This window comes from Euwallacea fornicatus, chromosome 30 (assembly GCF_040115645.1).
Source record: "Euwallacea fornicatus isolate EFF26 chromosome 30, ASM4011564v1, whole genome shotgun sequence".
NCBI classification, from domain to species: domain Eukaryota; kingdom Metazoa; phylum Arthropoda; class Insecta; order Coleoptera; family Curculionidae; genus Euwallacea; species Euwallacea fornicatus.
In genome coordinates this window covers 2,817,314-2,833,541 of record NC_089570.1, presented here as the reverse complement: position 1 = coordinate 2,833,541, position 16,228 = coordinate 2,817,314, and the positions used below count along the sequence as shown (strand labels likewise).

General features: G+C 32.9%; 1 protein-coding gene across 1 annotated transcript in view; it reads right to left on the bottom strand.

The window, feature by feature from the left end:
• LOC136347805 (homeotic protein empty spiracles-like) overlaps positions 1 to 16,228 on the bottom strand; it is a 34,152-nt gene that overhangs the window by 16,753 nt on the left and 1,171 nt on the right. The gene's annotated exons all lie outside the window — the stretch shown is intronic.

The window sequence follows — 16,228 nt, the reverse complement described above, 5'->3', positions numbered from 1 at the left end:
ATAGTTGATGCACTCTCAGCTCTGGGTTTTTGGAGTTCATAAACAGTTATGAGCCTGTGAATTTTCAGCCGAATTTTACTGAGTGAGTAAATTGTTCTAAAGAGGGGTCATTCTGACTTTTTTCCACGGGCCATTGAGGCATACACATCCTTCACAGAAGTCTTACTCTATAGAGACTAGTAGGAAGCCCGCTGAAGGATTTATATATCATAGGTTTCTTTCTTTATTTTCTCTTTCATAAACTGTAAAACCACTCGGTTCAATCGGAGACTGGCCTGATTATGCCAAATACCAATACTTCATCTAATCTCCATTATTCAGCTATCCGTTAACAAAACACTTCACAGCGTGTGATCAACTGCAATCGTCGTGCGGTATCGATTTCCGCCCTTGATGGTAAAGTATCACTTTCCGCGCTTGATAGGTAAATAGCTGTGTCTCGTTTAGTCAATAATCCTTTTCGTAAGCTTTCCCAGATATAGTGCCTGAGAAACTGAATTACAGGATGTCCCATATTCGATCCTCAATATGGGGATCTCGGAAACCGTAAGAGATAGGGGGTGGTTGAAATGGAGGCAAGTTGTGTCTTTGTGAGACGTGTACTTTACCTTTTTAATTAAAAAAAAATTATTACTTCTGGACATATCACGAAAAACAATAATTCCTATTTTCCTTTTATTTTTTTCTACCTTAAATGACATTGAAACATAAAAATGAACAACACTTTCTTAAGGCACTTTTTCCCGCACTGCAATATGGAAATAATTTTTTGGAGATTTGACGATCTGGTTTTTCAATATTATTACCACCTTTTTTTTCCAAATATCGACCTAACCGTTTTTTATGAATTCGGCTAGTGTTCGATAATTGAAAAACAACCATGTGTCACACTTACGATTTGCGACATCTAGATCAAAAATATTAATTGTCAGGATTTTGAAAATATATTTTAAACATTCTGGTTGTCCATACATTCAAAGAGCATTTGCAAATTATTTTTATAAAGGCTAACGATACTGCTGTTAAAACTAATAGAAATGATAACATAATTCAAGAAAACACTTCTTTTTAATTTCTGAAATGAATATATACAAATAACAAAAATAAATACAAATATGAAAAAGTTAAATGTTTTTTGAGTAAAATGGTCACATTACGTGATCAATATCTGACATTTGTTGATCTATGCATTTTGATATGAGGGTTTTCAATTTCCACTATTAAAATGGAGTAAGTATAACGCACTAATGTAGTATGTGAAAATGAGATAATGTTTCTCCTAGCAATGAGTATTTTTAATTTAGACGTTGTAAATCGGCCAGTGTGACACATGGTTGTTTTTCAATTATTGATGTCTAGTCGAATTCGTAAAAAAAAACCAGTAAGACCTGTTCTTGTAAAGAAAATTGATGATGGTATTTAAAAATCGGAACGTGGTATTTCCGAAAAACTATTTTCATTTTGTAGCGTGGGGAAAAAGTGCCTTAAAAAAGCGTTCTCCATTTTCATGTTTCTATGTAATTTAAGACAAAAAAAAATAGCTATTATCAGTATTTTCCGGATATCTTTACATGTACACCCTGTTCATATACATATATGTGCATTTTGGTGATATTCATTTTAGCTTATTGAGCCTGCTGAAAGAGCAAACCTTCACTTAAGCTACAAGCCAATATTTCCTCCTTTCCAACAACAGCAATATAACCTAAGGATGATCAAGAAGCACCATACAACAAAAAAATACCATCAATAACGCAATTAACATTAATGAACTCAATAAATACATGTACAAACGATCAAATCTAACGAGTAATAGCCACTGGCATTCAGTTCTTATTGTAAATGTTTTATGGTATTGTGCGAGGCTGAGTGTGGGAAGTCCACTCGACTCTTAATTTGTTTTCTTAAAGCCGACTTTTTGTGCTTAATCGTCTAGGCGGGCCTTAAAAAAGCACATTAACAACGCTGATTTTGAATAAATATTTACGAGATATTTGGAAGATGATTTATGCGTTGTTAAGCCACTGAAAAAAGTGGTCCTGCTGTAGCTGTTGAAATGGGTCTACAAAATAATAATAACGCCGGTTATCGAGGTTGTTTTTGAGCTAAAGTAAGTTTGTTTATGTTGTTGCAGGGCTTAATTGAACAATCGTACCAGTAGGTACTTAATTGAGCTAAAAAATTTCAGACATACGTACATATAATCCCCGTTCTCACATTTAAGCGAGTTACCTAACCGCATTCTTTGTATGTAAAGTGCCTTTTGTACACAAAGTGATACAAATTGGAGACCATTTATGTTACCAGCAAATTGGTGGGTATAAAACACATTATTTGGTGTAGATATACACATTTAATGTGGTTTTGTGGTCGTCATGTAAAAATTCTTGAGTATTTGTACACATTCAAGTTAACGGTTATTTGAGAAATTGCCAAGTTTTCTATCGTATCATTTATAAGAATGTTAGCATGTTGTAGCATCTTTAAAATTGGAACTAAAGCCCATGAGGACCGATAAAAAATGCAACCTTTTGAAGGTATTAGCATAGTTATTTAAGGCGACTGTGGTAACATTTTCATCACGGTTATAAATAGTATATCAGACATCTGGAATGTGTCCAAAGAAGGTGTTGACTGTCGAATTTCATTATTTTAGTCGTTGGTTAACGCCCATGTGATGAAAAAGCCGACGGTTTACCTTTTTCGCCCATATTAAGGCCCGCGCTAAATCCCATTCAGGGAATTACTTTCAATTGCAAATGTTTTAGTTAAGTCTAACGTGAAAAAACTAAGAATTTATAATCATAAGAGATATTTGTGCTAATAACGCGGAAACTTCCTCATATATTATTAAAACGGTTCACGATTTGATTTGGGTGGAATTGACGATTTAACCAACTGCAGAAAGAAATTCTAGTTATCTAACTATCAGATTTTTTTTTCTATCCTCATATGAAGAACTGTCTGGAAAGTACTGCAACAAATCTGCAAGTTAAGGGATACATAGACCTTTAAATTTCTAAAATGCGCCAGAACGAAACATCTACCAATGAAAAAAAACCTTGATACTGCGAGGATTACAGGCCATTTTCATTTCCTGATCAAAAAATTATCAAAACCCTATGACACACTGTAGGTTTCTATGCATGAAAGCTGAAGTGTACTACAACTCAAATCTAGTAGTAAACGCGGATATTTTGAAACAATCATTTCTTAAGCTTAAAATTTAATTTGTTTCTTGAACGAGAGTTGCAAAGCTTATGCGTGGTCGCTCATGAATTCACGGTCCAAATCACTATTCATTCTAAAAATAAGAAGTTATATCAGAATATCTTGAAAAACCATGCCCTTCGAAGAATGAATAAATATATCCCCATTACAGTCACGAGTGTACGCTATTTAGCATAATTTTCCTCTAATTCCTAACGAATTGGTACGATAACGTTAACGTGTTAATTAGCATACCAGAGCGGCTCACTTTAGCCCAACATTTTCGTCTTAATTATGCCATATAGTTAAAAAATATGTTAATTTAATTGCATAGTGGCAAGATAGGGTTATCGTAACGCCTCTTAATTGAGGATGTTTATAGGCTTCCATTTCCTACGATCGCCCAATTTTCATACAAAAAACTTGGTTGCAACTGTTGTCCATATGACATAAATCTCCCTGATTCTCTAGGCGAAAAGTAAATTCACCACTACAAGTTCGGTTTTCCTAGAAATCGTCATATGACAACAAAAATTTCATATATTGTATTGGGCATTATGTGGACTTTGAGGATTGCAAGTACATGACTGCAACAATTTGGGATCTAACTGAGACTTTTGATCGCATATTACATGAGACTCTCTTGCCTATGCTAAAATTCAATCACCTTAACAATTGCAGTGTAGAATTGCTGTTTTACTACAATGTTTGTCGGCAAACAGTCCTTGTTGGTGAGAATACGTTTTCTTGAGCCACTCACCTACGACGTCCCGGTGTGTGTGGGGGGTTACTCCTTGAGATTGCCATCAATGATCTGTCCTGGCGCCACGTTGATGCCCCTTTCGCCCTATACGCAACAATTTCTTCATATAGGGCTTAACTTGTCACCTACCAAGAGCATAGTCGCATGTGAAAGCATGGTTTATTAGCTTCTTGGACAAAAGTTTAAGCCTTTAAGCAGGTAGATATATGCAGGGCTCTCAGCGCAGGATTCAGTAGGATTCGTTAATGTTCAAGATCCTAATGCGAATATATATATATATATATATATATATATGATATTGATTTGGAACAAAAATAGTGACATGTCGGGTGACTTGGTCCGCAATTTGAAAATGAAAATTATACAGGGTCTTGCAAAAATTATGGCAACTCAAACATACGTTTTCCAAACGCCAACTTATTGCCTTGAGACTTGACCATCCTGTATACACAATTATTCAAGTCTATCTGATTTTTTTTATACTGAATCCTTTTTTGATTATGAAATTAACGGTTGCAAACTTGTAATCCATTATTAGCCCATCACATTTTGCTCCCAAGGAACCCACTTACCACCCGACCGTTTCCTAAATGCCACAGTTAACGATCTAATAGCAGTATAAACGTAGGATAAACGGGCCTCTTTAATTAAATAATAATTAGTCGAATTGTGGCATTTTAAGAGTGGTTGTTGTCGGGGATATAATTACGGATAATTATCGGCAGTGTGTCGGATCCGAGCTGACAACAACCGTACCATATACAATAGGAACTAAAAAATGGTGCAGGTGTATTAAACTGCCATTAAAGCACTCGAGTATGGCTAATGGGAGGTGATGGTGTGCAAAGCTCAATTTTTTTGTTGTTGTTTCAACACGCCGGTAGGTGTCCCATTACAAATTAAATCCTAACTGTAACAAATTTAAAAACATATTAAACCTAAATCGGATACCCGACTAATGGTATACACGTATCTATACGTTATTTCAATTTTATATGAATAACATGACAGTCATAGTTGCCGAATTTGACAAATGAGTAAGGTTAGAAAGTTAGTAGATATCAAATTTTAGACGATAAAATTGAGTTGACAAGTTGTGTCAAACTCCAGAAATTATTTTTATGTATAAACATTTTTTTTACTAAATAAAAAACTAAAATTACACGACTATTCATATACCTAAAATAAAATTAAAAAAAAAAGAAAAACAGTATCGTTTTGAAAACCGTTTTGTATATGTTTAAAATGAATTTTAAAGTTTCTGTGCAAGTTCAATTTCATGCGCAGGAGTTCAATTTCCATATTCCTATCAGACGAAAATATTAAAATTCAAATGTGCCTAATATCTCGGGTGTATCAAAAAAGTGAAAGTTGAACGTAAAGGTGTGCAAGCAATTTGATTTGTTGGATTCAGGGTAGCACGGGCAAAAAAGCGAATAACTTGTTTGTTAGGAGGAAAAAAGTTATCGCAAACATGTGTTTTATTTTTTTAAGTGTGAATGTGATTTAATAAGTTAAAATAGGTGTTGGGTCTGTAGGACCGTACGATATGTTGTTTACTTCAAGCTGTTAATGAGTCAGCTTTTGCTCACCCCATGGGCCTGTATTGAGTCCATTAACCTTAAAGATCTATTGCACACTTCAAGTAGTTATAAACTGATAGTCTTTTGCGCACTCCAAATGCATTTATTGAGTCTATTCAACCAAATAAGCTATTTCGCACCCCAAGTAGTGGTTAAGTCCATGAAGTGATATAGCCACCTGCGCACTCCAAGTATACAGTATCTGTTGAATCCATTGGACCGTATAATCTGTTTCGCACTCCCGGTCAAGCTCGAAGTAGTTGTTGAGTCACAAAACGATACAAGGTCTTTTGGTGCTGTCCAAGTGTGTTGTAATTTTAGTTACTAATTGTTTAATGTACAGTTTATAGTACCCGAACAAAAAAGATCTGATAGTGATCTCACTAGGCTTGAAGAAGGTATCCGAATTTTTCAGTTCGAGAATGGCGTGAGAATAGGTTTTCCGTGTTAGCGCGACTTTATGCAATATGATTAATCAAGAGCATTCGTGTATGTGTTCAATACAAAGGCAACAAAATCGTCGGTTCTGCATGGATTCGCAATTAGGATGGGTCGAATCACTTTAGAGAGCATTTAATTGAAAGCAAATTATGGGAAGACCTGCGGGCATAATTACCCAGTTTGTAGGTAACATTTTGCATGTTTTATCTCGACGAAGTTAGCAGTTAATGGCGCTGTTAGGAAACTGAAGAGCCAATTATGGCATTTTTAGTGCAGCGACCGATTACGTTGCTATTAAGGTATTAATTTCATAACTTAAACTTAATAACGGGCAGAAAACTCCTAAACGTAATTACAGCGGACTCCGCTAATGTGTAAATAATTACGGGCGTTCGAGCCTTTATTATGTATACGTGCGATGCTTATCTCGAGCCATAACCCATGATTTTGGGTCCTTAGCGCGTATTATATCTACCAAAAATTATCATAATTTTAAATTGCCACTTCACTGGTTTCTTGTGTATATTTTGATGCTGCTTCTTCCATCACCGCTAGTCTCGATAAAATGCAATTTTCAACTTAATAGGAAATTTACGGCTTAATAAATCCACTACAACACCTTCGCAAAAACACCAGACGACCAAAGTACATATTGACGATTTTCCATTCACTACAACCTCTTCCGTGGAAGGGTATTTAAAAGAAACCATAAACGGATTAGTCAGTGGACTGCCTTTAACAAAAGTTGATATTTTATTCAAGACGAATTGTCTTAAATGTCCATGGGCTACCTAAATAGAATAGTAATCGTCTCTGAAAGTAATTTCATGAGGCATAATGCCCGTTTTTATACTATAAATTGTCGGTAGATAATGATAATTTTCATTTTTATTATCGAAAAATTTTTAAACGTGATGTCTACTGTCTGCTTAAGTGATAAATTAGGTTGTTGACTAAGAACCTTTGAGGTAATGGTATGGAGAACGTGTCAATAGGTTTGTAATAAACCATTCGGAAAATATATCTTCCAACTTATATGTTGCATACTAACTACAGTTGCCTACCCACCAATTTTCAATATGTACCTTAATTTACCTCATCGTTATTAGCAGAAATTGAGAATATTAATCGCTGTCTAGTCAACCGTGTATCCCTGTAAGATGGTTCTCTCTTATATTTTCTGTGCCTGCGCCGAGTAAAATTAAATTTTCAATTATGTATGGGATGTTAAAGTGGATTAAAGGAGTTATCGCATAATTTTGCCGTACTGTAAACTAAAAATGTAGCAAATTCGAATTTTAAATAAGGCACCCAGTATAATTTTAGATAATACTGGGTTTCACGATATACAGTATAGCTGCAGTCGATTCCAATCGAATGGTGCACTCGATTTTTTTTTATTAAAAGAGCAAGAGATCATTCCATTCTTTTGGAATAACCCATGGATTTACAACCAGGCTGTTTTTTTCCTTTTTTTAAACGTCCGAAAAAAATCAAGCTCTGAAAAAAGGTTCTTTTGGAAGTACGTATAAGTTGCGAGTGAGCTCCTATATGTCTGGCAAATTTTTTCTCAAACATGGTATTTTCTATATATTTTCTGGAAATTTCATTACCGCGCCTCTGCAAGATTGTAATAATCAACAATTTTGCTAAATCCTCAAAGAAGTTTCCTTGGGGCTACTAGAAAATTTACTCCAAATTCTATACGTGTATGACGTATTTATTCTACAAAAGAGGATAGTATTTCATGTACCTCCTGGGAAAATCATTAATGAAGCTTTACAATTTAGAGATTTTCAACTAAAAATCGTCCAAATAGAATTAAGTAAAATAATATATGTATATATTTTTTGGAAGCCTAAAGTTAGGAACTCTATTCGTCCTTGTAGCATTTTTCTCTGAAAGAAAGTAGTTTTTTACGTATTTTTTGTGAGTTTCATTAAAGCGATACCAGCTCATGCGTCAACAATTTTTTTAAATTAATAAACGTCCGAAACAATCATGTTCTAAATGAAGATACTTCAGGAAGCCTACAACGTCTGCTTCATCTTTGATATATCTACATGGAGAATTCTTTGAATAACACAGAATGGTTTTTTGTTCTCTACAGAATGAAAGAAAAAAATATACAAATGTAGTTTTGTTAAAATTTCTTCATTTTTTACTATGAACTACTATTTTTTCATAATTAAATATATAGTCGATAAATATGGCGTTGTATTTAAATTAACCAGGTTATAGCCAACTGAAGTTCTTATTTTATTAGTTTTAATGTTTGAATAGGCTGTTCAAGATGACAAGTTGATTATAATTGAGATATAAAATATTATCTATTGTTACACTTCACTGCAAATTACGCTTACACAATTTAAATACTTCTTAAGTAATTAAAACATGAAAGTTCCGTTAAATTTTGATAAAATTTAAATTATTTAAAAATCGTTAAGTTTTAGGTGTTCTAAACCCTAAGACCATTCTTTTGATCGGAGCATCCGAAAATGCAATAATATGCAGGGAGTTTCATTTAAAAAAGTACAACTTTAATACTTTTAAGACTTTTGAGACACATTGTATAATATGAAGATAATTTTAAAAAGTAGCCATGATAGACCCACATATAACTCAAAAATAAATGTTTCTGAAAGCCTGGTATTTTGGCCACAATATTCCGTGCTGTGTAGCGTAAATAACCCTATATATACCACTGCATTTTTTTAATTTGTCTCGAAATATCTTGAATATTATGCATAACATACCTCAATTTCATTTTCGAAGCCTTGACATTCAAGTAAGGCATGTTAATATTTCAAAACGAATATAAGTTATATTTACCTATAAGTAATACAAGCCATAAACAACAGCAGCGTCAAATTTGTCAATTTACACCCAGTGCTAAGTTATATTGATGCAAAATAGTCATAACTGATGGATTTAATCTTTTCATTAGTTTAAGTAAGATACAATAAAATGTTTCAAATATATATTTATAAACACTATGAAATAGATAGGTGCGTTTAGGAACTAATGAGATGGGTATTATACACGTTGAACTCTGTTTAAGAATGAGGAATTCCTGCTTACATAATTTTTAATGCATTATTTATACACCGTAGCTGATATTTTTGACTTTCAATTACTTAATTGTTACAATCCACATTGGTATATAAAAAATCCTTATTCATTTTCGTTTTGTCAATCACATAACGAAGCCCTAAGAACAAGTTCGATTTAATATCAGGGATGGTTAAAAACGCATATATTTACAATTCAATTACACTGACAAATGACTAAGTAAATCATTAAATATGTTAGTGGAATAGCAGATGAATAAAATGTTCCCGACATCGATAAAAAAAACTGGCATTTTATACAACCAGTACAAAGTAGTTCAAATTTAAATTTTTCTAACTTTGAGTTATGGCGAACTAAAGTTGAGTTTTTATCTCGTTTTAACATATGTATTTTTAAATAATGATAAGTTAGAGAAGAGCGTACCTACCTCCTCAAGGTTATTGATGAAGCTTTTATTCCCGGCCTATCTGTAAGGCAATATCTACAGGTGCACTCACTCCACCTCTCCCAAGCAAGTGTTCCAAAAAGTACAAGTTCACAACATCCACTGATACCATCATCAATTACACGTTAATAATATAACACCGATTAAAATTAACATTTTCGTTGGAAAAGGAGCTAAAATGTGTTCACTCTACCTTCCATCACTCGACGGCTTAACCACACGATCAAACCAATCTTATATGTGACGTGTCCCTAATTACACTAGCTGGCTTTATACAGTATAATATGCCAACTAACGTAAAACAAGATAATTATACCCGTACTACATGCTCGCCATACATCAGACGGAAAACTGATTTGACATTCAACGCATCCGTCATATCGTAACAAGTATATTATTTGTAACATAGTATGCATTATCGGCTTAACAGTCCGTTAATTCTGATAATATCCATCTTTGACCTATCTTTTCCTGTGTGTTTCCTCCTTTCTTTGTTGGAAACTTCGCATAGCTTCATGGTTTTCGAATTTTGTCATACTATTACTATAAATGTAATATGCATGCTCAATACCATCTCATGCATGCAAGACAAATATCGACCAATCGCTACTACTAAAATTACAATTTTAATTATTATTTATGTTAATAAAAAAAAATGGCGTTCAGTAAGTGTGAGTTTATCCGTGTAAGTATGTAAGTGAATAAGTCAACCCTGTAAGGTAAAATCCAGATCGTGAAGATGACCTCGAATGCAAGAGATGCATGGACAACGGCCAGAACTGTAGATTTGTTATTGTCGACCCCATTTTTGACCAAACTGCGATCACAATTTCTTAATTATACATTTTTCAATTATTAAAAAAAAATTCACATGGAGTGGCATCAAATTAGCCATGATATCGATTGCCGTATACCGAGTATTCAATTTAAGATGATCCTCAGAAACCTTACAAGATATCGAAATACAAAATCATTCCTCGTTGCACCTTTTAAAGCTCTAGAATATGGAAATTATAATTTTTCCCCAGAGTTCGATTGATGAGAAATACATCCGGTATTAGAACTTTACATAATGAATTTCGTGATATACACACATACACAATAGAATGTATTGCCGTTAACGTGTCAGCAAAGTATATTCTAACAAATAAGGCGATTTTTTACCAGGAATTAATGAAAAATGCACCTGTCATCTCGAATAAGTGCTAATAGAGATAGATATTTTATATCCGATTCGACAATGTAAAAAGTCCTTTATGATATTGTTGTGCGACCATAAACTGATTCTTTATGGTCCTAGTACACTAAACCAGAAGTAATGTGTTTAATATAGAACTGACAGTGACCGATTAAATTTCTGTTAACAAGTGATTGAGATTTCAGAGGTATTTTAATGTTGACATAAAATTTAAATTATTAGCAAATTAACATGAAATCGAACATAAAACGTTATATGTAACGCCTATGTAACGAGGTTTTATTCAACTCGCTCGCAAGCTCACTCGGCCATAAAATCATCCGTACCATAAAACCTTACATTACCCACTTATTAGATAAATAATTATAAATGTGCAGATCAAAACCATGAATAGATTACTTGAAGAGTTATTTATTTAACTGGAGAGTAACTGCACAAATGCCTAAAAAATTTAAATATCCACATATCTCATAACTTTCGGTAGATCTTGGTAAAACTTAAAACGATACAATGAAAAAATATTCTGTAAAAAATCTATAAATATGTATAGTTAAAATTGACTATAATTCTAAAATGCGCCCATGTATACTATCCAAATATTGTAAAGGTAGAAAAGTATTTTCAATACATTTTATGTTGTTTTTTCAGTTTTTTTTTCATAGGGTTCATATATAGAGCAACCAATTTTTTTTATTTATATCGTTGTGTGGTACCGATTTTGGTACTTGCAGTATTAACCGAAAATATTTCAAAATGCCAAAAGACGTTAATTTATCATATCAGTAAAAAGAAAAAATCTTAGTAAAATTTGAAAGTACTGAAGAGCAGCGTAAAATTGTAAAAGAAATCACTTTAAATAAATCAATAATATCAAGGATGATTTCTTATTTTTAAAATAAAGGAACTTTAGATGGACTTCCTAAGTGTGGCCGAGAACGAAAAACTAATAAAGTAATAAACACAAGTTATCCATCCAGAATCCTTTCAAGAGAGCAAGCCGCATACAACAAGAGTTATTTATGTGTTTTGTGTTACTCAGTGAGTACCATAAAACAAAGATTGAGAAGCGCTAGTTCACATGGGGGAAAATCGGCAAAGAAGCTTTTCATCTTAAAGAAAAATAGAAAGGCTAGATTGCGTTTTGCAAAAGAGCATGTGAATTAGTCATATGAAAAATGAAACACTGTTCTCTTCTCAGATGAAAGGCGACTTAAACTATTCAATTTAGGCAAAATTTGTTGGGTCAAAAGACCATTTAATGATATTATAGTTTGGAAATATTTCGAAGGGTGTGGCATAGATCCCTTAATAAAAATTGATCGTATTATGGATCGATTTGTTTGTAAAAATTTTCTAAAAAATCACATGCTGACTTGAGCAGTAGAAAATATGAGTCATTGGTGGACGTTCCAATACGACAACAACCCGAAGCATTCCTCGAAGTTAATTAAAGAGTGGTTAACCCTACATAACGTTGATGCGCTGATTTTTCCGGATTAAAGCTCCGATTTGAATCCCATAAAGAACTTTTGGGATGAAAATGACAGAGGAATTCATGAGAAAAAAACAAAATAAATATAGCGGATTTGTTCAAAGAAATTCGAAATACTTAGAACTCAATATCTCAAAATTATATTTAAAGGTTATTAAAGTCTATGAACAGCATATGTTGAGAAGCAATTAAAAATAAGGGGTGTACTAGATACTAAATAAAATATTTAATTGTGAGTGAAAATATAAAAAATGTATTTAGTTCCTCTACTTTTGACCCATATGTTTCAGAATATTGTTTTATTTACAGTTTAAAAACGTTTAGAAAATAAATCTCAACAATAATATATTTATTTTTAATTTAAATCAATAATTATGTAATGTAATAGATTATATTAAATTCATGTTGTTATAGAAAAAAAAATTATAAGTTACTCTGCATATCCGCGATAATGTATGTACATATATGATCACTGCATATCGCAATTTTTCTCCAACTGCTTTTGTACCTTTTAAGGTTGCCGAGATATCCGAGCAGTGTGACCTTATTGATATAATTCATACTTTTTATTTGAAGATAAATTTGGAAAGTGGTGAAAAAAAAGTTATGTCCCCAAATCTCGTTAAGAATAGAATATGTTTAGAAATTTCAAGAGCCGCGGCTCAGAGAGAAACGTTTCTAAGGAATGACTTCCGTAAATAATTTCGACACCACTTATATTATTAGTGAAATTTTCAAAACGTCTTAATTGTTTCATGTTCATATATGTAGGACCACTCTTAGGAAATGTCAGAATTATCAATTGTTTCATAATGAACGAGTTATGAACATATAAGTGAAAAACTTCTCAATATACATAAGAAGGTAAAACAATTAACATGGTTTTCCTCCCGTAAATCTTTTTCCCTTCACTTATAAAAACTTAAATTATTATTATAATTATTAAATTACAAAAGTAATATCTACCTTGCATTTACCATTCCAACGGAAAAAATAGTATATCGTTAATAATTATTAGCAGATTATCATTAAATATTCGATAAATACTGGTTCTTCCAGAAGATCATTGATCAAAGATAAACAAATCTAATTAGATAATGCTGAATAAACCAGATCCGTAATAACGATGGCGAAGACTGACATGCAAATAAGAATTGATGATGAGGCTCTACTGACACAAGATAAGCTTATTGCAAATTGGAATTAGTAGAGACGTACAAACATGATCATTCTCTTCATTCTTCAACATGTTGATCATTTTGTTGTGGAATTCTGGTTTAGGGATAATAGTGGTTCTAATGTTGATAACAAGGTTGGTAATAAAATATAATGAAAACGTTAATGAAGTTAAACATGCTCATATAACAATAACGAAACGACCATATTAAAACTGGTAACTGTTATACTAATGCTAAATTGTGTTTTCTGCATGAACACAAAAGTTCATGTTTACATGATTGATGTAAAATTGATTATTATGTATATGTAAATTTTTCCTAAACGCTTGCATATAATTTAGGTACGTATACGTATATTCACGTTAATAATTGCACTCACGCGTTGATGAGAATCTAATGATGATTTGGGTTAATGCAGAGGCAAACACTTGTTCTTCTCAGGCTGGGAAGTTAAAAATTGCGAGCATTTAAAATCCATTCATGCGATTGTAACAAAAGTTTAATCATCACTCATATCAAGATTGCTGATAGAGGTAGAAAGTTGGGGTTAAATGTTAATTGAGATTTAATTTGAACGCTATTTGGTTTAAACTTTTATCAGTTTGTCTGTTACGTGTGAGTCTTCTTTGACGGCTACACAAAGCTTTATTTATAAAATTTTTAATCGCCTTTTAATTTCAATGTATAGCATGTGTTACACTACCGGCTCTGTACGATAGGAAATAAAAAATTGCAAGTTTTAGGATTGAGAGAGGGATTGAGTAGTGTCCCAGAAACTCTAAGGTCCATTTTAGTAAAATAGAAACCTTTGGTGTTTGGGGATGAAATACGAAACCAAGATAAAACTCCATCCATAATGGGCAAAATTTGGTATACAGGGCGTTTCTCAATGTGGTGCAAAATAATTTTTTTTTCTTTAAATTAAAGTTTCTTCTTGGAACCACGACCGACCAGAACAGTCCGCCGCCCTAACTGGTTCGCTGCCTTGAACCGTCTCTCAACCTTACCCTGCTCCATAAAGCTGGCATTGCTCGGAAGACTTTCTAAGGAAGGCTTTTCTATTCTTGTATCACTATAATTAAAAAAATCGCGCTATTTTGAGTAAATTTTCGCGCAAATTTCTAATAATTAAATGTAAGGCATATAACACGGACACCCTACATAATTTTTTTTACAGTTTTTGCTCCACTTTCGAATATTTTTTATTTATATATTCACAGATATGACCATGACAATGATAGATAAATTCATACTTACTGCTAAATTATCGCTTATCCGGTTGAATTATATCCCGACTCCATTTATGGGTGTAGGCATATAAATAATACATCCATAGGTAGGCGATGTGAAAAATCTGGCAAATTCATCTTAACTCTTTATAAAATGGACTTTTTAAAATATTATATATCATCTTTCTACGAAGACTACCAAGTTTTCAAATTATTTAAGAAAAATGGAGATCTAAATGTTTCTGCATAATTTCCACATTCTGTTGACCTCCAAATTGAACTTTTTCGCAATTTAGTCAACCTCGCATCTCGAGTTGCATCTCTTGTCGTTTGCGGGATTGCCATGAATCATTGTACTTATCTTGAAGACACCGCATATACAATTAGATAGGTGCAATGTAATAAGCAAATCTACTGTTTTTTGCTTTTTGTATAGTCGTAGTTCGGAAGTCACGTCCTACACACTGCACACTAATCGTGAAAAAGTTAAAAGCACTTTTAGTTGCCAAATAAATCGAAACTAAATATGTCAAAATTAGTAGGTCTAGTAAAGTACACTCTGCGCAGAGGCTGGTATTTTTTTGTCTCACAGCACATCTGATTATTTTTAACCATGTAGCTTGTGGCATAAATTCATAATGGAGATATTTTTGGTAATAAAAAAACAGTGTGAACCTGTCAAATTAGTGTCAAATATTATGTAAACCAGGCAAATTTCTACCATTAACCCCAATTTATTACATACCGCTTTGTGACTCCATGGTGCTGAAAAGGGCATCTTGCGCATTTCTGAGAATTTTTTTATTATAATATATTATTTCTCAATATTTTTATAAAAATGTTAATTCTAACTTTGCTCTATCACCCGATGTAAATAATATGTAGATAGACATAAGATAATAGGATCACTACGTACAACAAAGGTACATCTACTTTCATGGTTTTTCACCGAGGATCTCCATTTTTGGAAGATTAACCAACTGTTTTTCCACCAAAGTTTCTATAATGTATAAGGACTTACCGTCGGGAAATTTCCTTTTCCTACGAGCGTGCGGTAAAATTGCTTTGCCGAATGTACGCATTTATCCTTTATTTTTATCCTTTCCGGACACAAGTCCCGATAAATTGCGCTGTCCCTATTAGCATTACGGAATGCTCCCGCATAAGTGCACGACACGTGCACTTTTTCTTCAATAAAAAACTTCATGTTTGCATTAAAAGTCGTAAATCGATCGAAAACGAAATTGACATTAAGTACACTTTACGCAACGACTAAGGCAGATATTAATAATTTATTCTAATCAGTTGATTTCCAAACATTTTAAAAATAGTAAAAGGATTACTGTGCGAAGGGAATACTTTTTGCTTCATTTCACTTATCAAATGAACCTATTTCAATCAGAGTAATATTAAAATTTAAAGAGAAACATCTCAATCGGAAAACACTGATGATAGATATTTTCACGCACGAAACGTCGAAACATAAATACTTTTGCCGCATGGTTGCAATGCAAATTAAATGGGCTCGTTTTATGGACCAAAAAAAATCTAGAAATAACTTTTCTGCATTCAAATATTTTTATTACACTTGTTCTAAAATGAACAATTAATAAAGTA